The sequence below is a fragment of the Pseudophryne corroboree genome, chromosome 1, assembly GCF_028390025.1.
Source record: "Pseudophryne corroboree isolate aPseCor3 chromosome 1, aPseCor3.hap2, whole genome shotgun sequence".
Classification (NCBI taxonomy): Eukaryota; Metazoa; Chordata; class Amphibia; order Anura; family Myobatrachidae; genus Pseudophryne; species Pseudophryne corroboree.
The window spans coordinates 346491531-346518602 of NC_086444.1; the positions used below are offsets into that span (position 1 = coordinate 346491531).

The window sequence follows — 27072 nt, forward strand, 5'->3', positions numbered from 1 at the left end:
TGTGCAGAAGGCTAATTAGCACTACAGATCACAGTCCCCATTATTATCAACGGGGACTATGATTTCACCCCTATGTTCTACATATACCTGCATGCCCTGCTACAGTTTTGCCATTTGGCCATGCTACAACTGTTGCCGGGCATGCTGGGATGTGTAGTTCAACAACAGCTGGAGGGACAAAGGTTCCCCATCCCTGTTCAAATCCTAAAGAGTTTGACCGGTTTAGTGTGCACCGTCTTCACATGGTGTAAATTGCTTTAAGATATAGAGGCATTGGAGCAGCAGGAAAGAGAAATTTCAATCCCCTTCCCACAGCACCTGCAACGATTCTGGGAAGTGACACAGGTGGTCATTCCGAGTTGTTCGCTAGCTGCATTCGTTCGCTGTGCAGCGATGAGGCAAAAAAAGGCACTTCTGCACATGCGTATGTGACGCAATGCACACACGTGGCGTACTATTACAATGAACAAAGTAGTTTTACACAGGGTCTAACGATGCTTTTCAGTCGCACAGGCAGCCGCAGAGTAATTGACAGGAAGAGGGCGTTTCTGGGTGTCAACTGACCGTTTTCAAGGAATGTTCGGAAAAACGCAGGCGTGGCTGGGCGAACCCAGGGCGTGTTTGTGACGTAAAATCAGGAACTGAATGGTCTGAAGTGATCGCAAGCACTGAGTAGGTCTGAAGCTACTCAGAAACTGCACAAAAATATTTTGTAGGCGCTCTGCGATCCTTTTGTTCGCATTTCTGCTAAGCTAAGATACACTCCCCAGTGGGGGGCGGCATAGCGTTTGCACGACTGCTAAAAACTGCTAACGAGCGATCAACTCGGAACGACCACCACTGTGCACATGCGCAAGGTCAGATTCCCTCGTCAGAATTTTTCACAAACGTGGCAAACCCCAAAATGCTGGGGAAGTAACTCACAGGGACAGCGGTTATCACTAACGATGTCCCCACGGGTTTCCCTACGTACATAAAAGAGATATTTTAATTAAAAATGTAAATATCCGCTATAAAATGTAGTGTTAATAATCACAGCAGATCAGCAGTTATTAATACATATGGCCTCAGTATTCCACCCCTGTATCTTTGAAGGATCAATGTTCAATATATGGAACAGTTCCATGTCCATTATATTTCACACAGCAGCCCCAAATTACAAACAACCTCAGAATAATTCCAAATTCACCATATTAAAATTTGTTGTCCTGTGTCAAGGTTACTATTTGTTTGTTTTCTATGAGATTGTTATTTTTTATTAAATAAGAGTGCCCCCTCACCAGTCTCTTTTCTCTATCTATTGCACTATAAGCTACTTACTAAAACTGATAAAACATAGTGCCTGTGCTTTGTCTTCTGGTTTCATGTACTAACTCATGTTAGACGATAATAATTACAATTGTAAATTTACATAACGGTAATTGTTTTGTAGCTGTCCAATATTACGTCCGTGAACACTTAAGATTTAAGAGGGGAATTAAATTCCAGGCAAAAGGGTGCAAATTGGCATAGCATTTAGACGCCAGCAACTGCGCCCCATCTCTAACCCTTTGCCCAGCTGGCCAAAAGTCAAATTTGCACAAAAGTGCTCGCTATCCTATGGGGCAATGAACACTTTCGTGCGAGATGAAGCTATTGCCGCACTGATTTGGATTCACCAGCAATTGAATTTCCCCTTTTTGTTTTTAAAAATAAAGTTTTCTGAAAAAGAAGCTAGAGTAAAATTGAAGTGAATAAGAAGCTGGCCGAATAAGCAGTGAACTTCATCCTCCTGTCCAGCTCTACCCTCTATAACATGAGCTGTGCCATTCCCATCCCCAGCCCAGGTCACGCTCTCACAAACTTATTGCTGCTGCTCGTGCTGCCTGAGGAGGACTCTCCCTGTGATAACACTGTAATTCCCTCTCCCTCCTCCTCGCACAATCAAGAAGTGGGACTTTTTTCTGAGGCTGGTGCCGCGGAGTAATTCGACTGCCTTGTATCTTGCGGAGGTATCCCTTCCGTGCTTTTCCATAAGCTTGTACCCATAGAGACCTCTCGGAGCCGCCGCCGCCGTGCAGTTAAGTAACCGATTTTTTTGTCTGTGTCATGTAGATTGCCCCGTGTCCTGCCTGGGAACCGGGGGTAGTGCGGGCTGCAGAATCCGAGAGGGGGAGCCTCTCTAGGATCACGGTTTCAGGGTTGGGGGAGGGGATGCAGGCTTATTATTAACACACAGACACACTGATAGCACTGTGTTAATGTATCATGTCATACTATGCATGGGTGGTGATACAGTGATTAGTTCCTGCTCGGGAAATCATCATGTCCAATGTCTGCTTTATTGTGTGTGTATGTATGTATTCATATATGTGTAAGTGTATGTATGTGTGTATATATATATCTTTATAGTAGATAACTAAATTGTCAGCTTTGAAAGGGTTAATCGCTATCTTTGACAACTTGCAAACAAAGCCAGTGTGAGACTGTCATGGATCTGGTGTGCATGTATGTGCAGAGCTGTATATATTGGATATTTGTGTAAAATATGTATAGAGTTGGGGCCACATTACCGGCGGTCAGCATCCCGGCTGCAGAATGCCAGCGGAGGGGGCAAGCGCAACGAAGCACCTTGCAGTCTTGGACACCCACGAGTGGGAATAGTCCCTGTTAGTCGGCATGTCGACTGTTGGGATTTTCAGGTTTCGGGATATAGTGGTCAGTATTGTGACCGGCGGTCTCCTGACCACTGGTCACATAACTACATCCCATAAAAAATATACATCAGGGGCTGGCAACTTTCAGCCTGGGGGCAGACTCAAGGAAGTGGCCCAGCTTTTCACAGGGAACCTGCAGTCAGGTGGCCCTGAAACACTTAAATTGCACTGGCCTGGGGGGGAAGATGGTTACTTGTCCCCCTGGCCAGCTAGCATATATATGTGTATATATATATATATATATATATATATATATATATATATATATATTCTCTTTCTTTGGATGTTTATTGCTTATGCTGTAAGTCTGAAAAACCTAGACTCCACTTTATATTCAGTAATGTATATATTAACTATTTCTCTGCCTGGTGTGCAGTACAACATGGTGCAGCTATTTAAACCCGAGTACAGGTATATGTAATCCAGTTCCATGTTCCTTTGAACCTTCTACATATACAGTATGTGTGTAATACCCCTTTTCCACTAGCTCTTAGAAACACGGGTAAATGCGCGGGGGCGTGCATTTACCCGTGTCTTGCCCTAGTGGAAAAGGGTTCCCCGGCAAATTCACGGATCAAGTGATCCGGGAATCCTACCCGGGTAGCTAGCCGGGTTGAACACGTGTTCAACCCGGCTAGCTGTCTAGAGTGAACGGGTACCGTGTCGAGGCGACACGGCTCCCGTTCACAGTGTATAGGGAGGGCGGCGCTGGGAGACCATGTGATCTCCCAGCGCCGCCCCTGCCGCGTCAGTAGTAGCGTCACCAACCCGGCAATCTGCCGGGTTGGTGAGCGCTGTTCAAAAGGGGCTGTAGCACGGGTCGCAGCCGTGTCAGGCGACGCGGCTGCGACCCGTGCTTTTAGTGGAAAAGGGGTATAGGTAATACAGGGGATGTAGTTAATATTGCGATGGTCAGGATCCCAGCAGTCAGAATACCGACACCATGATCTCGACCGTCGAGAATGCTAACAGCTGTGCCAGGGATATTCCCACTTGTGTCCCGCAAGGGACTTTCTAGTGCTGACCCGCTGCCGGCCTGGCGACCCCGGTGTCTGTATTATGACCGCCGGGATTCCATACCCAACCCTAATACAGTTTTTGGTGTAGATTATAATATAATATAGATCTGACAGTTGTGTATTGCAGAATATTGTAGATAAAATGTAAGTGCATATTTTTTAAGTGTCTATTGAGGTTACTTTTTATATACGTTGGACATAAAATATTTTTTAGTCATATCATTATGATTAATACTTGCGGTCATATTTTTTGTAGCTGGTGATTCAGGTTTGTGATAATGGAGACTATATATGACAGACGATGCAAAACAAATAATTACTATACAACTATTAACTTTAAAGGGTATATTGAATTGCTGTCGGGTCCTTTCCGATGGAAAGGACCCGACAGCTCTCTATTCAATGCCGGACCAAACCCGACAAGTTTGGCCCGTTCCCGACAGTGTCAATCCGACTTTTTAAAAAGTAGGATTGACATTGTCAGAAACTGGGCTAAAACCTGTCTGGTTTGTCCCCGTTTCCGACAATACAGGCGTCTCAAGCCGCAGATCCGTGTGTATTCCGACAGCATTCCAACAATACGGATTTCCCGACTTGTCGGAAAAACTGAGCCCGGATTGAATACAAAGAATTACAGAGAATTAACCAAGAATTAAGGTTCAAAAACGGTTGAGATTACCTAAAGGATAAAAAAAAGGGGCAGACTAGATGGGCCAAGTGGTTCTTATCTGCTGTCAAATTCTATGTTTCTATGAATAGGTCAGAACCCCTTCCGACGTATTCCAGTCGGAAACTGCTGTATTCCCGACAAGACGGCAATTTCCGACTCTAATTGAATATATCCCATAGTGGATGCTCCCAATTAACAATGTATTTTCTGAAACATAACGCAAAGCAGTTGAAGCCTGAAATTACTATTTAATGTTTATTATTTTTATCTATTGATATACAAATAGTTTGAAAATAAGGGCATATGTCCTGCCAAGTAGATCTTTCTTGACCTCTTCAAGAACCTGCTGAGCTAGGAATCTAAAGTAACTTAACCCCAATAATGAATACAAATTTGTGTTGCAGTGTTATTGACAGAGAAACAGCCACTAAAAGTATAATGCAAGTGACTGGTGTTGATGTGTGCCAGTGACACTTGCTACCTGCAACAACCAGGCAGCCACATTAATTTCTGTATTGGACGTCTATCTAAGCAGGGCAAACATTATGCGATCATTGCCCCGATCCGCTGATTGGAGCAGTAATCGTGTTGTGTATACCTGCGATTGATTTATGGACAGTCAGACGTGAAAAATTCTCCCAACATGTCTGACTGATCCGAATATCGCTTGGTTGCATCTGGCAGTGTATGCACTACTGCGGCCGACCAGCCAACATTTCTACTGTTCCTTCACAGGGGAGGTATGGGGAAATATCTCACATTGGGGTAAATGCTATTCTCTGACAGCTGAATAGCGCCGGGAGTTTGCTCCTGGCGCTATTCAATACAGCGACGAGTGACCCTCAATTGTCGGGAATTCTTCTCTCATCCCCGGGGGATGAGAGAAGAAACCCGACAAAAGTGCTGCCTCGCGGCCGGCGCGAGGCTGATTCTGTTGGGAATCCGCCTCGTGCCGGGGAGTTAAGTCGGAGAATGCCCGTTCTCCCGACAATTCAACCTGTTTAGTCGGTGAGAACGGGCTATCGCCGACTTAACTGGAGCTGAATTGAATAGCGTCGGGAGCTAATTCCCAGCGCTATTCAACTGTCGGAGAATAGAATTGACCCCATTGCAGTGATCGCGCTAATCCAAAAAAAAAGTGGGTCCCAGGGACCCCTCACTTTCAAAAAGTGGGGTCCTACCGGTCCTTTTCTGGGTCCCATCGAAATGAAGGTTCTTATTAATCTTAATCTTGTTTGGACACTACAAAAGTGTTGCAAGGTGGGGGGATGAGGTGATAGTGCTGCTGGGCTGTGTAGCATGCAGGACACCCTGCACCAGAGCTGTAACTAGACATTTTGGTGCCCTTAGGCAGAAAGTGAATTGGTGTTCCACCTTACCAGAACGCAAAGCACAGGCAGTGCGCGCCGAAGGCGCGCCGCAAAATTTGAGGGGCGTGGCTTCATGGTGAAGGGGCGTGACAACATAATAGTGCCAATTCACATTACACCACGCAGTAGTGCCGCTTATACAGATTGCACTAGGTAGAACCTCCTATACACACTGCGCCAGGTAGAGCACATTATACATATTGCACCGGGTACAGCATGTTGTACACTTTGCTCCAGGTACAGCTCGCTATACACTTTGATCCAAGTAGAGCACATTACACACATTGCACCAGGTAGAGCCCTTTATACACATTGCGCCAGGCAGAGCACGTTACACACATTACGCCAGGTAGAGCACTTTATACACATTGTGCACGTTAGAGCGCATTATTATACACATTGCGCCCAGTAGAGCACGTTATATACATTGCACCAGGTAGAGCACATATAAACATTGCACCAGGTAGAACACTAAAGACACATTGCACCAAGTAAATCAAATATAAACATTGCACCAGGTAGAGCACGTTATACACAATGCGACCGGTAGAGCACGCTATACACAATGCACCAGGTAGAGCACGTTACACACACTGCACCAGGTAGAGCACGTTACACACACTGCACCAGGTAGAGCACGTTACACACACTGCACCAGGTAGAGCACGTTACACACACTGCACCAGGTAGAGCACGTTACACACACAGCACCAGGTAGAGCACGTTACACACACTGTACCAGGTAGAGCTCGTTACACACATTGCGCCAGGTAGAGCTCGTTACACACATTGCGCCAGGCAGAGCTCGTTACACACATTGCGCCAGGCAGAGCACGTTACACACACTGCGCCAGGCAGAGCACGTTACACACACTGCGCCAGGCAGAGCACGTTACACACACTGCGCCAGGCAGAGCACGTTACACACACTGCGCCAGGTAGAGCACGTTACACACACTGCGCCAGGCAGAGCACTTTACACACACTGCGCCAGGTAGAGCACGTTACACACACTGCGCCAGTCAGAGCACATTACACACAATGCGCCAGTCAGAGCACATTACACACAATGCGCCAGTCAGAGCACGTTATACACATTGCGCCAGGCAGAGCACGTTATACATCACTGCGCCAGGCAGAGCACGTTATACATCACTGCGCCAGGCAGAGCACGTTATACATCACTGCGCCAGGCAGAGCACGTTATACATCACTGCGCCAGGCAGAGCACGTTATACATCACTGCGCCAGGCAGAGCACGTTATACATCACTGCGCCAGGCAGAGCACGTTATACTCACTGCGCCAGGAAGAGCACGTTATTCACATTGCGCCCAGGTAAAGCACGTTATTCACATTGCGCCCATGTAAAGCACGTTATTCACATTGCGCCCAGGTAAAGCACGTTATTCACATTGCGCCCAGGTAAAGCACGTTATTCACATTGCGCCCAGGTAGAGCACGTTATTCACATTGCGCTCAGGTAAAGCACGTTATACACACTGCGCCAGGTAGAAGGGCAGAGAGATAGGGGTGTGAGGAGGTAACACTGGGCTGAGTTGGGGAGGGGAATCAGTGTGCCTGGACTGACATGGGGGTTCTAGATGGGAGGGGCAGTGAGAAAACACAGTGGGCTTGTTGGGGTGGGAAGGTGGAAACACTGGGCTGGCAGGGTCAGTAATGGTGGGGGGATACTGGGCTGGCAGACACTGTTAAGGCAGCATTAGCCTGCTGCTGTTCAGTTTCTGTCCGGTCCGCACACTGGCTCAGCACAGCACTCACACCCCTTCCCTGTGTCCCTACATCCTCAGACCCCAGCTAAATTACCTCTGCACTGGCAGCTCTGTGCAGATATCTGTTCCCAGGTGGCGGGTCCGGCTTGCTTCATCACTCTGCCAGGTGATGTCATCTAGCAGCGGCTCCGGCACCTCCCGTATCATCAGTGATCTTGCGTCGCGGACTGACCCCCCCCCTCTCCCCGCCCGTGGACTAGTGCAGTTAGGGAGAAGTTGACAAGTGTGTTTCAAGCCCCGGAGCGCCGCGCTGCTACTTCCCGTGGCTTGACGATAACGGGTCCGTCCCTCAGTCCTATCATCAGCGTGTTACCAGCTCCCGGCACCGCCATATTCCCGCCCAGCAGCAGCTGCCGCCTGACACACTTCTGACCAATAACGTCAGAGAGCAATTCCAACGGAGCGCGTCCCCGGGGACCCGCCCATTTTTAAAAAGTGAGTCCCCAGTCCTCATTTTGGGGTAAAAAACGCGCTATAGCGCGTTTTTGCGATCACTGCATTGTATGGCCACTGTGTCTGCTGGGTGTCAGGCTGTCAGATAAAATGTCTCTTGGTCTGACAGGTATTTTATCTGACCGTGTATGCCCAGTTTAACTGTTTGATATGGAAGCTTTACGTTGTAAGGTGATCAATAAAATGGCTTTTTTGTTTTCATAGAACCTCCATTTACTTTTCTCTGACGTCCTAAGTGGATGCTGGGGACTCCGTCAGGACCATGGGGAATAGCGGCTCCGCAGGAGACAGGGCACAAAAGTAAAAGCTTTAGGATCAGGTGGTGTGCACTGGCTCCTCCCCCCATGACCCTCCTCCAAGCCTCAGTTAGATTTTTGTGCCCGGCCGAGAAGGGTGCAATCTAGGTGGCTCTCCTAAAGAGCTGCTTAGAGTAAAAGTTTTGTTAGGTTTTTTTATTTTCAGTGAGTCCTGCTGGCAACAGGCTCACTGCATCGAGGGACTTAGGGGAGAGAAGTGAACTCACCTGCGTGCAGGATGGATTGGCTTCTTAGGCTACTGGACACCATTAGCTCCAGAGGGAGTCGGAACACATGTCTCACCCTGGGGTTCGTCCCGGAGCCGCGCCGCCGACCCCCTTGCAGATGCCGAAAAGTGAAGAGGTCCAGAAACCGGCGGCAGAAGACTTTTCAGTCTTCATAAGGTAGCGCACAGCACTGCAGCTGTGCGCCATTGTTGTCGGCACACTTCATAGCAGCGGTCACTGAGGGTGCAGGGCGCTGGGGGGGGCGCCCTGGGCAGCAATGATAGTACCTTATTCTGGCTAAAAATACATCACATATAGCCCCTGGGGGCTATATGGATGTATTTAACCCCTGCCAGGTCTCAGAAAAACGGGAGAAGAAGCCCGCCGAAAAGGGGGCGGGGCCTATTCTCCTCAGCACACAGCGCCATTTTCCCTCACAGAAATGCTGGTGGGAAGGCTCCCAGGCTCTCCCCTGCACTGCACTACAGAAACAGGGTTAAAACAGAGAGGGGGGGCACTTATTTGGCGATATGACTATATATATTAAAATGCTATAAGGGAAAAACACTTATATAAAGGTTGTCCCTGTATAATTATAGCGTTTTTGGTGTGTGCTGGCAAACTCTCCCTCTGTCTCCCCAAAGGGCTAGTGGGGTCCTGTCCTCTATCAGAGCATTCCCTGTGTGTGTGCTGTGTGTCGGTACGTGTGTGTCGACATGTATGAGGACGATGTTGGTGAGGAGGCGGAGCAATTGCCTGTAATGGTGATGTCACTCTCTAGGGAGTCGACACCGGAATGGATGGCTTATTTAAGGAATTACGTGATAATGTCAACACGCTGCAAGGTCGGTTGACGACATGAGACGGCCGGCAAACCAATTAGTACCTGTCCAGGCGTCTCAAACACCGTCAGGGGCGTTAAAACGTCCTTTTACCTCAGTCGGTCGACACAGACACAGACACGGACACTGACTCCAGTGTCGACGGTGAAGAAACAAACGTATTTTCCTTTAGGGCCACACGTTACTTGTTAAGGGCAATGAAGGAGATGTTACATATTTCTGATACTACAAGTACCACAAAAAAGGGTATTATGTGGAGTGTGAAAAAACTACATGTGGTTTTTCCTGAATCAGATAAATTAAATGAAGTGTGTGATGATGCGTGGGTTTCCCCCGATAGAAAATTATTGGCGGTATACCCTTTCCCGCCAGAAGTTATGGCGCGTTGGGAATCACCCCTTAGGGTGGATAAGGCGCTCACACGCTTATCAAAACAAGTGGCGTTACCGTCTCCAGATACGGCCGCCCTCATGGAGCCAACTGATAGGAGGCTGGAAAATATCCTAAAAAGTATATACACACATACTGGTGTTATACTGCGACCAGCGATCGCCTCAGCCTGGATGGGCAGCGCTGGGGTGGCTTGGTCGGATTCCCTGACTGGAAATATTGATACCCTTGACAGGGACAGTATTTTATTGACTATAGAGCATTTAAAGGATGCATTTCTATATATGCGAGATGCACAGAGGGATATTTGCACTCTGGCATCAAGAGTAAGTGCGATGTCCATATCTGCCAGAAGATGTTTATGGACACGACAGTGGTCAGGTGATGCAGATTCCAAACGGCACATGGAAGTATTGCCGTATAAAGGGGAGGAGTTATTTGGGGTCGGTCCATCGGACCTGGTGGCCACGGCAACAGCTGGAAAATCCACCTTTTTTACCCCAAGTCACATCTCAGCAGAAAAAGACATCGTCTTTTCAGCCTCAGTCCTTTCATCCCCATAAGGGCAAGCGGGCAAAAGGCCAGTCATATCTGCCCAGGGATAGAGGTAAGGGAAGAAGACTGCAGCAGGCAGCCCATTCCCAGGAACAGAAGCCTTCCACCGCTTCTGCCAAGTCCTCAGCATGACGCTGGGGCCGTACAAACAGGTGCGGTGGGGGGTCGTCTCAAGAGTTTCAGCACGCAGTGGGCTCACTCGCAAGTGGACCCCTGGATCCTACAAGTAGTATCCCAGGGGTACAGATTGGAAATTCGAGACGTCTCCCCCTCGCAGGTTCCTGAAGTTTGCTTTACCAACGTCTCCCTCCGACAGGGAGGCAGTATTGGAAACAATTCACAAGCTGTATTCCCAGCAGGTGATAATCAAAGTACCCCTCCTACAACAAGGAAAGGGGTATTATTCCACACTATATTGTGGTACTGAAGCCAGACGGCTCGGTGAGACCTATTCTAAATCTGAAATATTTGAACACTTACATACAAAGGTTCAAATCAAGATGGAGTCACTCAGAGCAGTGATAGCGAACCAGGAAGAAGGGGACTATATGGTGTCCCTGGACATCAAGGATGCTTACCTCCATGTCCCAATTTGCCCTTCTCACCAAGGGTACCTCAGGTTCGTGGTACAAAACTGTCACTATCAGTTTCAGACGCTGCCGTTTGGATTGTCCACGGCACCCCGGGTCTTTACCAAGGTAATGGCCGAAATGATGATTCTTCTTCAAAGAAAAGGCGTCTTAATTATCCCTTACTTGGACGATCTCCTGATAAGGGCAAGGTCCAGAGAACAGTTGGAGGTCGGAGTAGCACTATCTCAAGTAGTTCTACGACAGCACGGGTGGATTCTAAATATTCCAAAATCGCAGCTGTCTCCGACGACACGTCTGCTGTTCCTAGGGATGATTCTGGACACAGTCCAGAAAAAGGTGTTTCTCCCGGAGGAGAAAGCCAGGGAGTTATCCGAGCTAGTCAGGAACCTCCTAAAACCAGGAAAAGTGTCAGTGCATCATTGCACAAGGTTCCTGGGAAAAATGGTGGCTTCTTACGAAGCGATTCCATTCGGCAGATTTCACGCAAGAACTTTTCAGTGGGATCTGCTGGGAAAATGGTCCGGATCGCATCTTCAGATGCATCAGCGGATAACCCTGTCTCCAAGGACAAGGGTGTCTCTTCTGTGGTGGCTGCAGAGTGCTCATCTACTAAAGGGCCACAGATTCGGCATTCAGGACTGGGTCCTGGTGACCACGGATGCCAGCCTGAAAGGCTGTGGAGCAGCCACACAAGGAAAAAATTTCCAGGGAGTGTGATCAAGTCTGGAGACTTCTCTCCACATAAATATACTGGAGCTAAGAGAAATTTACAATGCTCTAAGCTTAGCAAGACCTCTGCTTCAAGGTCAGCCGGTATTGATCCAGTGGGACAACATCACGGCAGTCGCCCACGTAAACAGACAGGGCGGCACAAGAAGCAGGAGGACAATGGCAGAAACTGCAAGGATTCTTCGCTGGGCGGAAAATCATGTGATAGCACTGTCAGCAGTGTTCATTCCGGGAGTGGACAACTGGGAAGCAGACTTCCACAGCACGACCTCCACCCGGGAGAGTGGGGACTTCATCGGGAAGTCTTCCACATGATTGTGAACCGTTGGGAAAGACCAAAGGTGGACATGATGGCGTCCCGCCTGAACAAAAAACTGGACAGGTATTGCGCCAGGTCAAGAGACCCTCAGGCAATAGCTGTGGACGTTCTGGTAACACCGTGGGTGTACCAGTCGGTGTATGTGTTCCCTCCTCTGCTTCTCATACCTAAGGTACTGAGAATTATAAGACGTAGAGGAGTAAGAACTATACTCGTGGCTCCGGATTGGCCAAGAAGGACTTGGTACCCGGAACTTCAAGAGATGCTCACAGAGGACTCATGGCCTCTGCCGCTAAGAAGGGACTTGCTTCAGCAAGTACCATGTCTGTTCCAAGACTTACCGCGGCTGCGTTTGACGGCATGGCGGTTGAACGCCGGATCCTAAGGGAAAAAGGCATTCCGGAAGAGGTCATTCCTACCCTGGTCAAAGCCAGGAAGGAGGTGACCGCACAACATTATCACCACATGTGGCGAAAATATGTTGCGTGGTGTGAGGCCAGGAAGGCCCCACGAAGAAATTTCAACTCGGTCGATTCCTGCATTTCCTGCAAACAGGAGTGTCTATGGGCCTCAAATTGGGGTCCATTAAGGTTCAAATTTCGGCCCTGTCGATTTTCTTCCAGAAAGAATTGGCTTCAGTTCCTGAAGTCCAGAAGTTTGTCAAGGGAGTACTGCATATACAACCCCCTTTTGTGCCTCCAGTGGCACTGTGGGATCTCAACGTAGTTCTGGGATTCCTCAAATCACATTGGTTTAAACCGCTCAAATCTGTGGATTTGAAATATCTCACATGGAAAGTGACCATGATGTTGGCCCTGGCCTCGGCCAGGCGAGTGTCAGAATTGGCGGCTTTGTCTCACAAAAGCCCATATCTGATTGTCCATTCGGACAGGGCAGAGCTGCGGACTCGTCCCCAGTTTCTCCCTAAGGTGGTGTCAGCGTTTCACCTGAACCAGCTTATTGTGGTACCTGCGGCTACTAGGGACTTGGAGGACTCCAAGTTGCTAGATGTTGTCAGGGCCCTGAAAATATAGGTTTCCAGGACGGCTGGAGTCAGGAAAACTGACTTGCTGTTATCCTGTATGCACCCAACAAACTGGGTGCTCTTGCTTCTAAGCAGACGATTGCTAGTTGGATGTGTAGTACAATTCAGCTTGCACATTCTGTGGCAGGCCTGCCACAGCCAAAATATGTAAATGCCCATTCCACAAGGAAGGTGGGCTCATCTTGGGCGGCTGCCCGAGGGGTCTCGGCTTTACAACTTTGCCGAGCTGCTACTTGGTCAGGGGCACACCCTGGCTGAAGAGGACCTGGAGTTCTCTCACTCGGTGCTGCAGAGTCATCCGCACTCTCCCGCCCGTTTGGGAGCTTTGGTATAATCCCCATGGTCCTGACGGAGTCCCCAGCATCCACTTAGGACGTCAGAGAAAATAAGAATTTACTTACCGATAATTCTATTTCTCGTAGTCCGTAGTGGATGCTGGGCGCCCATCCCAAGTGCGGATTGTCTGCAATACTTGTACATAGTTATTGTTACAAAAATCGGGTTATTATTGTTGTGAGCCATCTTTTCAGAGGCTCCGCTGTTATCATGCTGTTAACTGGGTTCAGATCACAGGTTGTACAGTGTGATTGGTGTGGCTGGTATGAGTCTTACCCGGGATTCAAAATCCTTCCTTATTGTGTACGCTCGTCCGGGCACAGTATCCTAACTGAGGCTTGGAGGAGGGTCATGGGGGGAGGAGCCAGTGCACACCACCTGATCCTAAAGCTTTTACTTTTGTGCCCTGTCTCCTGCGGAGCCGCTATTCCCCATGGTCCTGACGGAGTCCCCAGCATCCACTACGGACTACGAGAAATAGAATTATCGGTAAGTAAATTCTTATTTTTTCATTAGTGCCAAACAAAACAAATATTAATTATGTCTACAACGAACAGTTTATGATACAATTCGGCTGAAAAAACCTTTATATTATTATTTCACTATGGCATTTTGTGACTGAAAAATATCTGTACCTTGTAGCAGATTCATTCTTCTCACCTCATGAATTTCTTTTACCTGTGCATTTGATATTACCACTCTGCATTCACTTTATTCCCTTCGCTGTGAAGGATAAGTGTGGTTTATCCTCCACTTATACATCTAGACTACAGAAGACAAGTTCCACTTCACCCTCAAAGGGACGGGTAACGTGCACCCGCAAAATAAATTACCTTGCAGCTGCCTTAGCCATAGTCAGACTGCAAAAAAAAAAAAGAATGAACATTTTGTGGGGAGGGACTTTAAGCTTCTCTGTTTTCTCCAGTATACAACGTAGAAAGAGGGTGGTACCCTCTTTCAAATGGTGAGGCCACATAGAAGCTAATATCTAATGATCACACTGATCACCAGACGTTAACCCCTTGCACTACAGAAAAATAACATAGTACAGGCATGGGGGAAGATCTCCCCCATCCTGGCTACAAATAATAAAGGGGCACCCATTGTAGAAAGAGTGATTGATTTTAAAAATGTTTCATCCCCTTAGTACTTATTGCAGGCAATGTCACCCCACACTATGGAAGTTTTCTGTATATGGGCGGGAGGAAACTACTTGCCCTATCATTACCCATAATGACAGCTGCAATCGATTGGGTACCTATATTTGAAAATGGTGAGTTGCCACTTTCATATTATGTGGCCCACTAGTAGCTATTGTCTGGTGATTACCAGACATATTACCCTGCACTAAGGAAAACAGATGTTTTCCACATATAGGTGGGAGGGTACTGCTTACTCTATATTGCCTGCGATTACACCTGTAAATGTGGGATCCCTTGCATGTAAGTTCCCTCTTTCAGATTATGTGGCTTCCTAAGAAGCTCTCGTTCACCAGACAATATCGCCCAGCACTGCAGAAAAAAAATAGTTTATAATAGATTGGAGAGAGACAAATTGGGCGGTATTTAAATGTTTCTGCCCCCTCCCGCACCCTGCTGGCAGCTATTCAGTTGTTTTAGCCGACGGAGCGATATCATTTCTGCTCCCTATCCCTGGGCGTGGCAAGCTGAAATGCGCGGAAAGTGACCCATTAGGGAACACAAACGGGCTTTTGGGCGATCGTGCCCATTACTTTAGTAGGGCTTAGCAGCTTTATGCAGTTAAACCCGACTACTATGGGTGCGCTAATGGGCAACAATTGAATATTGCCCCGCGGTCTCCCGTCACTTTAGACCGGAGATCAGGGGCGATATATCAAGTGAATACCGCCCAAATTGTGCTCTTCTATCTCTCCCATACGTGTCCGCACACACATGGGGGCACTCTTTATTGAAAGAGCGTTTCTTCTTTTTGAAACGATGTACCCTCTTAGTAGCTATTGGGGTAAATGTAATAGGGTAAGAGTTTGCCGAAGGTGCGGGATGATCGTCGGGAATGGCCATACTTTTAAAGTGACAATCATTCTTGTAAACGATTGCTGCTTTAAAAATACGGCCATTCTTGGCTGACATCTCGCACCTCCTGCAAACTCAGAACCTACTACATTTACCCCCTTGTCTGGTTTATAAAATGATAGGCCTTGTTGGACTATCATATTCTTCCTACACATAGGAAACGTTGAGACAGCGGAAATGTTAAGAAAACAATACATTTTTATTTCAAGTGCAGATTTTTTTTGTGTCAAAACCTAATTTTTTTTACTGCTTCAAATTGTTGGTAAAACAAGAACCACAAAGTATTCCTTTATGCTGTTTATAAAACGAAAAAAGAAGTAATAAAAAAAACCCATGTTTGGCTTTGGTTGCCTTTCTTGAAATTTTAATAAAAAAACAGTTTTGGCCAATTTAGGCTACTGTTTTTTTTTTTTTTTTGTCTTTTTGATTTTTTTTGGTGTTCGAATGAGTGAAAAGGCTAATGGTATTTTCAAAGCCAGGTACAATCTGTGTGGTACTGCATTAAAAAAAAATCAGTGATATTGGTGTTGGAATGTGATGAGTGCAAATGTGAACACAATGACCAAAGCACAAGGGTGAGAAAACCTTCAGCAACGTAGGAGTTAAACAATTTTTAAAATACTTAAAAATAACAAAACTAATATTATCTAGTTAATATCCGTGCTCTGAAGATATTTTGTGTTGCTCGTGTGGCAATAAGATGAATATAGACCATAAATAATCTGAGCCATAACATCTAACCACAGTGCATTTATTGGCAAAATACTATACTGAGGAAATAAGGTTATTCTTATACAGAGGCTGATCATATGAAAGCGCTGTGTGGAATTTGCTTTTTTTCTGGTGATTTTCAGATATTTTTTTTTAGTCTTTCTGGACTTGCAAGATGATGGCGATGCATTTTTCTGAATGTCACCGGAGGTTATATTGAACAGGTTTATGCAGTGATTACATACATATGGACATTTGTTAAATAAAATGTAATGTTAAAGTGTAAATTTCCCAGAGGGTATAATACATGCAGCAAATCTATAAGGAAAAAAAGGCAAATATGTACTGTAAATGTAATGAAAGCTGAAATGGTTTCCTTGGGGACTACATCAGTACTGTGGGGTCTAGGAAAGATAAATTAGTACTCCTATTCCCGGAGGTGAGTGTCCCGTGAGGCGACTGCAAAGGCTTTCTCTGGAGAATCCCAGCCCTACCACTGAAAACACAATTGCAGGCCTCTCTACTTTGCTTGGGCTACAAAGGAGGCTTTTGTTTATATAAGAATGAAAGAGACCCTGGAGCTGATGTTTGCCTTTTTTTTTCTTTATCACATGTCACCATGCATGTTAACATTGGCGAAACTGAGTGGTTTGTTTTTGACAGTAAATAGCATGGTTCATTACTCATTTTATAAATAACTTGAAGGCCTGTTACCTTATCTAATGATTGCTGAATCGATTCTTCCAATTCTGTAAATTGCTGGATTTCAGAGATTCAACAATGGCAAGTTAATTGCTACCCAATTCTAAAAAACTTGCAAATGCTGGGGTAGTTGGCAACCCCGATTCTGTTTTACAAAGCTGTGATGACAAGAAATGTACAGTCTCTGGAACACGACACTGGTTTGTCAGCCATAAGTAAGAACAAACCTTCAGCTTCCCCCAGTGCAAAGCAGGTCAGAACTCCACCATATTCAGTGCAGCGCTGGTAACCTCTGGAAGGGAAGGATGCTCTATTTTACTAAAAAAGAGCCTAGACTATCTCCTATCTAGACTAGAGGGGAGGGGACTGTATTTTTTTTTTATTACTTATGGTGAATGCACTTGCAAATATGCTTTTCCACTGAGCACATCAGATTAAATAAAGGGTTATTTTGTCTCTTTAAATACCAACAGCCCTTTGAAATTAGAATCATTGCTGAGGTACTTTTCCTTTTATATACAAGTTTGATTGACGTTTGCTGAAAGTTTAGACTTTTGAGCCAAAATTTGCCTTTTTACAAGGAACAGAATTTCTGGGGCTTGATATGGTGGAATTCAATTAGAAGTGAGGAGGTGTAGCTCCCAGGATGAGTGCCCAGAGCTATTAAATTAGCTGCATTGTAAACCCATGAATAGCGGTTTTCTGCTCACAGCCACTAGAGGTGTGATAAAAAAAATCTGTGCTCAATAGTGCCTCAGGGCTAGTTGTGATGTTATCTTGTTTGATAGCAGCATTGTGCCTGACACATTGGGCATTAGTCATGATAAACTTCATCTCACGACTTAATTGCGTGCAATGCAGTCAATTGAATAGCTCTGGGCAACACATCCCCTCACAGTTTGCCTTTGGACCAATCATGCTTCAAAATAGCCAAGATTGTGCTCTATACAGTATACTGAGAAATTGATGGATAACATAAATTGTTTGCTTTTATAATCTATATTTTAAAATAGATCAATAACTAGAATAAAGTACAATCTCTTCTATAAGATTGAATCAGATGCGGTGAAGATCCCGGCGGTCGGAATACCGACACCGGGATCCCGACCGACACAGTCTCCTTCTGTGGGTGTCCACAACACCCATAGAGGGAGAATAAATTAGTGTGCCGAGCGCAGCGAGCCCGCAAGGGGCTGCGTTGCGCTCGCCCCCCTGTCGGGATTGTGGCGGTCGGGATCCCGGTGCCGTTGCGGTAATCCGACATTCGGGATCCCGTCCGGCGGGATCTCATACTGATCCCGATTGAATATTCAAGTCAGTTAATTATTGCAGTATAATTTCACACAAATGACAGTGTACAGCTTCTTATATTTGGATTAAATAGAGACGCTTTGACATTTGTGGAAGATGTATAATTCTCCCTCTTACAACATACAAACGGATTATGTTGGGGGAATTTAATTCACACATAGCTTGTTTTCAGTTTACACCTTCACAAAAGCCCTGATTAAATAAATTGAAGTTTCCTTAAAACTCACCTCTTCAGTCACGTTTATCAAATTCCATCCAGAACAACCCATATAACCGCTACATACTATCCCTTTATAAAGTCCACACTTAACTTTACATGTGTACTCTTTCACAGACCACTGTCCCCAGGCCAACATTGTTGTGTGACTGTTTCATGTAGTCCACCAAGAACCTCTGCAATCTGGACCATTTGTGTAGCACAATCTGAGGATGTCGTTAACAATGTGTAGCACATCGTGCAGTGTGTATGCACTACTTACATATATACTTGATTTATCGTTAAGGCCCAAACGACCTAGTGATGCACAATATATAATTCGGTCGTTAGCAAGATTGCACAGTGTGTATTCACTAAATCGCTTGCCCATGAGTTCAAGGAAGATCATAGACAACATTGCATTGTTTGCCCGTTGTCTACTTATCTTTGGGGGTCATTCCGACCCGATCGCACGCTGCAGTTTTTCGCAGCCGTGCAATCGGGTCCAAACTGCTCATGCGCTGCAGCCGCAATGCGCAGGCATGTCGCTGCCCGGCGAAACTAACGAAGATCGGGATCGCAGCGCCAAACGCAAGGTGACTGACAGGAAGGCGTTCCTGGGTGGCAACTGACCGTTTTCTGGGAGTGTCGACGAAAACGCAGGCGTGTCCAGGCGTTTGCAGGGCGGGTGTCTAAAGTCAATTCCGGGACCTGACAGGCAGAAGTGATCGCAGTGGCTGAGTAAGTTCAGAGCTACTCTGAAACTGCACAAAACTTTTTGGCACAGCTCCCCTGCACATGCATTCGCTTACTTGCTAAGCTAAAATACACTCCCCCATAGGCGGCCCCTATCTCATTGCACAGGCTGCAAAAAATTGCAGCGTGCGATCAACTCGGAATGACCCCCTTTGTCTGTTATTATCCAGTCTCATCTTATAAATGTTTTCTTACCAATTGTAAAGCACAACGGAATATGCTGACACTATATACATAACTTAATAAATATACATGTTTCTCATCTGTTGGTAGGAATTAAATTAGTGTGCATTAAATTCATTTTTATGTTCCTTTCTTAGTGAGGTGCATATCCTCCTTTACCCTTGACCACCTGTAACCTCCTGCTTGAGACTGCTATCGGGGGACTGATGCACTAGCTTACATGACACCAAGTTCCTGATTGGCTGTGACATTTCTACATTTAATCAGGAGAAAGCTGCAGTTTGAAGTGTTTCTAATCTCTCTCTTGCTTTAGTTTTTCAGCGGCTTTTCTGCTGAAGTACAATAGCATTCTTTGGGCAGCTATGATTGGAAAATGGAGGAGGATACTTCTGACGATATGGGCTTATTCTTGTCATCCTGTCCTCTCATGTTGATCTGTGCTTTTACAGATTAATCTTGGGGTTCCAGTTTATCCTCCGTAACCTGCTCTTACTGTGCACTCCTACTGATGTTGCTTAGCCACAGACGGTGAGTGCCAGCTGTGCACCAGTTGTAGGAGAGTAGTTGCTGGGGAACAGATTAGAAGGTTATCTGTAGGTCACTTAATTACAGTGGGTAATAGGTGTCGTGCAGGATCTTGTATACAAGGATGAATAGTGCTTATAAATATTCCTTAAGGGGGGTACACACGGAGATGAAATTTTTAATGTAAGTTTGCTCCATTGTTATGTTAGTATGAATGTATATGAGCATATGTATGTATAGTATATAAGCATATGAATGTATAGTAGGTGGTACAGTGGGATGCTCTCAAAACAGCCACAGCAGGATCCCGATGACCAGAATCCTGAATTATCTTAGTGGTAAATACAGAAGTTGTAATTAGGGTTAGACACTAGGGCAGAGCTGGCCAAACCGGTCCTCGAGATCTACTAACAGTTCACATTTTCCAGACCACCTAGTTTGTGCACAAGTGTAGTCATTACTAATTAAGATGTGATGCATTCATTCCTAACTGACAATTCTACAGGTCTCCAGGAGGCCTGGAAATGAACTGTTGGTAGATCTCGAGGACCGGTTTGGCCAGCCCTGCACTAGGGGAAGGGTTAGGCTGCGGGAGGGGGCATTAGAGACTGCGGGGGGGGGGGGGGGGGGGGAGCTGTTAGGGTTAGGCTGTGGGAGTGGTGGGTTAGGGAGAAAATACTAGGATGTCTCGGGATTCTGGCCATCGGGATCCTGCTGTCGCTCTACTCTCTCCTGACTGCCGGGATTTAGTACCCAGTACAGTGGTTAGGATTCTTGCTGTTTTGAGACTTTAGACTGTAAGCTCTAGTGGTGCAGCAACTGATGTGGATGTTTTCGTATTCTCTGTAATGCACTGCATGATTATTGGGACTATGTAAATAAACAATATATATTATTTTAGTATACATCTAGAACACGATAGTGGCAGCTCCCTGTGGAGAATTACCAAATAAAAATGCTCAGAAGTTTATCCCCCCCCCCCCCCCTCACTTTTCTTGTACCATAGTAAATACCAGGGACGGCCATGGAATGTAAGATTAACTTTTTTTTTTTTCATGCTCAATGGTCTTTCTAGACATAACCACGTCGTTAACACAATCAGCAACTCACCTGCATACATCCACTTCATATTTACTGGACTATATCATGGTTTCACAGCTTTTCTGCTGGAGATAAGGGTCATAAAATGTTTACAGATGATGCTCATGACAGCTAACTCTTAGTACAGAGAACATGCTTGTAGTTTATCTGGACATGATATATATGAGTTGCTAACTATACCATGTATTTCTTTTTTTACAATTCCTCTGCTCATATAAATGCCTACACACGTTTCCCACAGTGTCTTTGGTTTATTTTTAGTAAAACAAAGAAGAGCAGTATTAACAAATCAAATGCCTCAAGTAAGGTAATGGGGAGAGTGGTTTTGGAACCATCAGTTTGCAAAAAGCACTTTGTGAGAACCCAACTGAGGGCAGAATATTTCCTCCTTTAATGTTCCACTGAGATCTGTAAAATCCTGTATTCACACACATGCTTCCTGCTATGCAAGGTTTTCTTTAGGAAAGTTGTTTGCCATATATGTTATTTCAGCAGCCCACTACTAGGGAATATGGTCTATTGATTCTTCAACATATTCCATCTTTGGTCTAGAAAGGGGTTAAGCAAGAAAATAATGACTTCAGTCCAGAAAATGGAGTACATAGCCAGCCATTTCTAAGAATAAATTCATAGTTACAAAGGCTTCTAGCATTCACAGGGAGATAACCTTTATTGTTAGCAGTGTAATGTAGAAGCAAAAATATACATTACCTGACATTAAAGTTAGAACCCCGGGGACTTAAATTGTATAATAAAAAGGTACTGTAGGAATATTTTATTACTAGAAAAAAATCTGAATTATTCTTAGCAGTGGGAAAGGTTTAAGACTTATTTAGAAGTCTGTTTAAATTGCCTGATTACTGTAAGTAATTTGAACAATAATGACTGTTGGAGAAAGGTCTATTTTCCTATTTTGTCAAGTGCCAGTAGTTGAGATCTAAAGAATAATTGTTGCAAAGTTAATTTGCTCCAGCTTTTAATGGATTATAGTAAATATATATATATATGAACGAAAGGAGGATTTTTGATCCAGTGAGTTTTAATCCTTAAAGGTGCACTACCACCTACTTTAGAAATATTACTACCATGCCCCTAGGATATAGCCAACTGTGTTTCACGTGTCTGTAAAAGGTTCTGAGATACAAAAATTGAAATGGTGGCAAACCTACCTACCTATCACTCTCTCTAACACGCCTGGCAAAGGACATTAATACATGTTTAAATACAAAAAAAATGCCACCAGCGTGTCCAAAACTCAGGGTACCTCCATGGTGTTATTAGACTGGCTGATATTGAGTCTGGGGAGGCTTGATCCACCCAAAGTGATTCCATCTGTAAAACTTGAAAAGCAGTACTTATGATTGCTTGGAAAAAATTGCAGTAAATCAAGTTTTCTATCCCTAGGTAATGTTTGGCCCACTTTAAAAGGGTAATGACACTGTATTACAGTAATGTGTAAGAATTATCCACATGGGATATAGCCATATAATTCACTGCGAAGAATATTGATTTACCAATTGCAAGCGGCCTATGTCAATGTGGAAAATAATGATGAACTAATTGAGTACTACTACACATGTTGTTAGTTGTGATTAAAATATTTATATCAAAGCAGTATAATACATAACAGAACCAGGGGAGGCATTACCTCTATGCAAACCTAGAAGGTTGCCAAAGGTGCAGGTTTGGGATGCCCCAAATACTAATAAGTATTATAGGAGGGTATTCAATTAGTGACGTCTTTTTGACCAGTCAAAAAAAATGCACTTTTCGTCCGTTTTTAGGTTGAATTTACAGTACATTCGACCAATTCAATGCCCGTGCCGCTTCTTCGACTGGTTGAAAAATCCACACTGATGAAAACCATATGGATCGGCGAATCCACCGCCGATTCACATGTTTTGTCGAATTTGCAGGCGTTTTATACAGTTTTTGTGTGCGTTTTTCGCCCATGCCGATTCATAAAAAAAACAAAAAAAACCCCGAAAAGACATGGGCGAAAAAGGCCCGCTATTGAATACACTGAGGTCAAATTAGTGCAGATTTTCAGACTGTCGCTCTTATAGTATTTATATATATATATATATATATATATATATATATATATATATATATATATATATATATATATATATATATATATATATATATATATATATACATATACATACAGGTTGAGTATCCCATATCCATATATTCCGAAATACGGAATATTCCGAAATACGGACTTTTTTGTGTGAGAGTGAAATAGTGAAACCTTTGTTTTTTGATGTCTCAATGTACACAAACTTTGTTTAATACACAAAGTTATTAAAAATATTGTATTAAATTACCTTCAGGCTGTGTGTATAAGGTGTATATGAAACATAAATGAATTGTGTGAATGTAGACACACTTTGTTTAATGCACAAAGTTATAAAAAATATTGGCTAAAATGACCTTCAGGCTGTGTGTATAAGGTGTATATGTAACATAAATGCATTCTGTGCTTAGATTTAGGTCCCATCACCATGATATCTCACTATGGTATGCAATTATTCCAAAATACGGAAAAATCCCATATCCAAAGTACCTCTGGTCCCAAGCATTTTGGATAAGGGAGACTCAACCTGTACACACACACACGTTTTACATTTGCCCATGGCGCCCTCACATTGAGCTCCTGGCTGCTGATGTGGAGGGGCAGCAGCCAGCAGTTTTTAGCACTAGGCTATGATGTCACTGCCCAGCATCATACTTCCAAGAAGAGATTAAGAGGTTGCTCCTCCATGCTTCACACAATGTAAGAAGCAGGAAGTGGTCGAGCAGCTGAGGGGTAGGGGAGCCCTGTGACAACATTCCTGAATAAAGAAAATTCCTGGAGGGCAGGTACAAAAGCAACTATTTTTTCCCCTCCTGTTCTCTATACATTTTTATGGATGTGATCAATTGCTAATTTCTTAGCATGAAGCCTCTTGCAATGTCCGTGGATACCTTGCGAGTAAGGTCATTGTTATGTATGTTCTGGTTTTTGTCACTTTTTGCTATTTTATTTTTCTATAATAACATTGTACTGAATATAGCCTAGTTTTCTCAGCACAAGTTAATTAACTGGATGAATTTTGTTATCTAGAGTGCTAGTGCAGATTAGGTATATCTGAACTAAATATCCCCCAACACATCCTGAGAGCCTCACTGGACTATATGCGCCAAGAGATTCAGGTTGATAGACCACAGGTGAAACATGACAGGGAGCACTGGCAGACTGTCGCTGTGGATCAGTGTGGTTGACAGAGAAGGTTGGCCATGTATGTGGGGCAGATCCACGAATGGATGGATTCTATGTATAATTATGAATTTAGTGCCTTCTGCGCGTATGTGAACTCCGTAGTAGTTTTTTATAGAATACAGGTTGAGTACCCCATATCCAAATATTCATACGGAATTTTCTGAGTGAGATAGTGAAACCTTTGTTTTCTGATGGCTCAATGTACACAAACTTTGTATAATACACAGTTATTAAAAATATTGCATTAAATAACTGTCAGGCTGTGTGTATAGCCTGTGTGTGTGTGTGTGTGTGTGTGTATATATATATATATATATATATATATATGTGCAAAAGAAGCTGTCAGCGCCACAGATGCAGTATTAAAGTTATAAACAACAGTAGGGGAATGGTACGTTCTGTAGTAATTGACAGAACTTCACCTGGTGGACACTCCCTTGTAAAATTTAGGGCGTCAGCTCTGGGACCTCAAAATTTTATGTAGGCACTGGTATATATGCCTACTGGTTTAGAAAAATGGTTTGGGGGGGATGAGGTATTTGCAAGCGACCAAGGTGTCTAATCAATAATGAAAAAACCAGGTACTGTAAAATAGTATATTTTTAATTTTAGAAATTCTGTGGTCCGGCACTCAATGAAATAAAAGTGATCTTACCCCGGTGTCCATTTCCTAGGTAGGTACCAAACGAATGTAGAAATACAGAGGGGGACGGCACTCAGAGGATTTTTTCAAAGTGTTGTATTCAAATATAAAACACACTAATATCCATCAACGTTTCGGTGCTAGACAACACCGTCTTCAGGATGTAAACAGCATAGTGAAATGACAATACATACAGTACATAGCGTGACTTACCCTGCTTATAAGTGCTCCCTCTTCTAACTACACCAATGCCACACACGTCCGGATCGTGTTTCGCGCCCCAGCCCCGGGGCGCACAGCGGTGATGTCACGCAGCCTCTCACACCACATGAGCCGGCACACGCTGCACCTCCTCCAACGCGCTTCCGTTGCCATGGGGACTGGATTATACAACAGTGCGGTTTACTAGGGACAGGATCAGTGTCCACTTAGCGCCGTTAGCTGTCATTCTACAGGGCCTGCGATGTTCACCGATTCCAGACCTATATAGACATAAACATAAAATTTAAAACCGTGGTTGATATGCTACTAAGAACATACCCCCACATATCTGACTAACATCTACTAAGTATAACGTTCCTATATTATAACTTATATTGAATATATAGCAATTTAAAGGCTATTAAATACTATGCTATTTTATAAACAAAGGCTAATAGTGACCCACTTGTATTATAAGACACTACTAATGAGTGTTAACTACATATATCTATACTAGAGAGTTCCAGCAGATTTTTTCATTTAGGGCCCGGGGCCATACAGTGTCCAACCGTGTGATCCATCTTGCCTCCATGATTAGGAGCTGTTTGTTCCGGTCACCACCTCTTCGGTTTTCTGGGAGATGATCCATGATCATGTATTTGACACTAGACATGCTGTGTCCTCGGTCTGCAAAGTACTTCGCCACTGGCTGGTCACTATGTCCCATCTGTATTGCTGCTTTAATGGCGGAGCGATGTTGTGTAACCCGTTCTTTAAACGGCCGGATCGTTTTGCCCACATAATAGTGCCCACATGGGCATCTAATTATATATATGACAAATGGAGTTGTACATGTCACAGCGTGGTTAATGGCAATGTAATTGCCACTATGTTGATGCCTAAACACAGTGCCTACATCCATGTGGCTACATGTTGTGCAGTTGATACATTTGTTGCATCCTTTTCTCCTGCTACCTAAAAAGGAAACACTTGGTTGTTTAAAGTCAGTAATATCCGTCCGGACTACCATGTCCTTAATATTCCTTCCACGTCTAAAACTAGCCATAGGAGTCTGATTTTTAAAACTCTGCAGTTCTTTGTCCGTACTTACAATGGGCCATAAGGCCTTGGTAGCCGATTGTGTAATACGGCTAGTAGTAGAATACGTGGAAGTCCATATTATGCGATCATCTTTTGATTTATTACAGGTTTTTCTATTTGCAGCTGATGGAAAAAGGGATTCACGTGGGGTGTGTAATACTTTCTGTTTATGCTGTAACAATAACTGTATAGGGTATCCCCTATGGGAAAATTTTTTAACCATTTCATCTAGTTGTACTTTCAATAGCCCTTTGTCATTATTTATCCTTGCCACCCTTAACATCTGGGAGTAAGGTAATCCAGATTTAAGAGCCACCGGGTGGTGGCTGGAGAATCTTAATAATGTGTTACGATCGGTTGTTTTACTATATAAAGAGCTGGTCAACCGTCCCCCACAATTAACCAATTTAACATCTAGATACTCAATCTCCTGGAAAGCTGCACTTGCTGGTAAAACTTAATTGGACCATTTAATACATTAATGGATTGTACCAACTGTTCAAACTCCAATTGTGTACCTGCCCAAAAAATTATCAAATCATCTATGTATCTAAGGAACAGTCTCGCATGTTGTATCAATAATGGATTTTCAAAGAATAAGACCTGTTCCTGTAGGTATATATAGATGTTAGCATACGTGGGGGAGACGTTCGACCCCATGGAACAACCAGATTTTTGCAAATAGTATTGCCCATCAAACAAAAAATAATTCCTGTACAGTACTAATGTAAGTAACTGCAAAATAAATGATATAGGAGGTCCACAGTAATACTGACTTGCCCCTAAGAATTTTTCTACGGCCTTGAGCCCGTCCTGATGGGGTATTGACGTATATAAATTTTGCACGTCTAGTGTGCACATGAGTAAACTAAATGGTGCACTACAAAATGGCTGAATGTGTTCCAGAAAACTGGTGGTATCTTTTACATAGGATTTCTCATGAATAATACATGGCTGTAACAACGTGTCTAGATATTTGGACACTGGT

At 44.4% G+C, this 27072-nt stretch overlaps 1 protein-coding gene across 9 annotated transcripts in view; it reads left to right on the plus strand.

Moving 5' to 3' along the window:
* The first annotated feature begins 1895 nt into the window (after positions 1–1895).
* FBRSL1 (fibrosin like 1) overlaps positions 1896–27072 on the plus strand; it is an 857080-nt gene continuing 831903 nt past the window's right edge. For 4 of the 9 annotated variants that reach the window (XM_063964681.1, XM_063964689.1, XM_063964684.1 and 1 more), the window contains exon 1: positions 1897–2059. The gene's annotated coding sequence lies outside the window, so the exon portion shown is untranslated. Of the gene's footprint in view, positions 2060–27072 lie in introns of all 9 variants that reach the window. The other 5 variants (XM_063964683.1, XM_063964685.1, XM_063964688.1 and 2 more) reach the window with 3 other exon arrangements.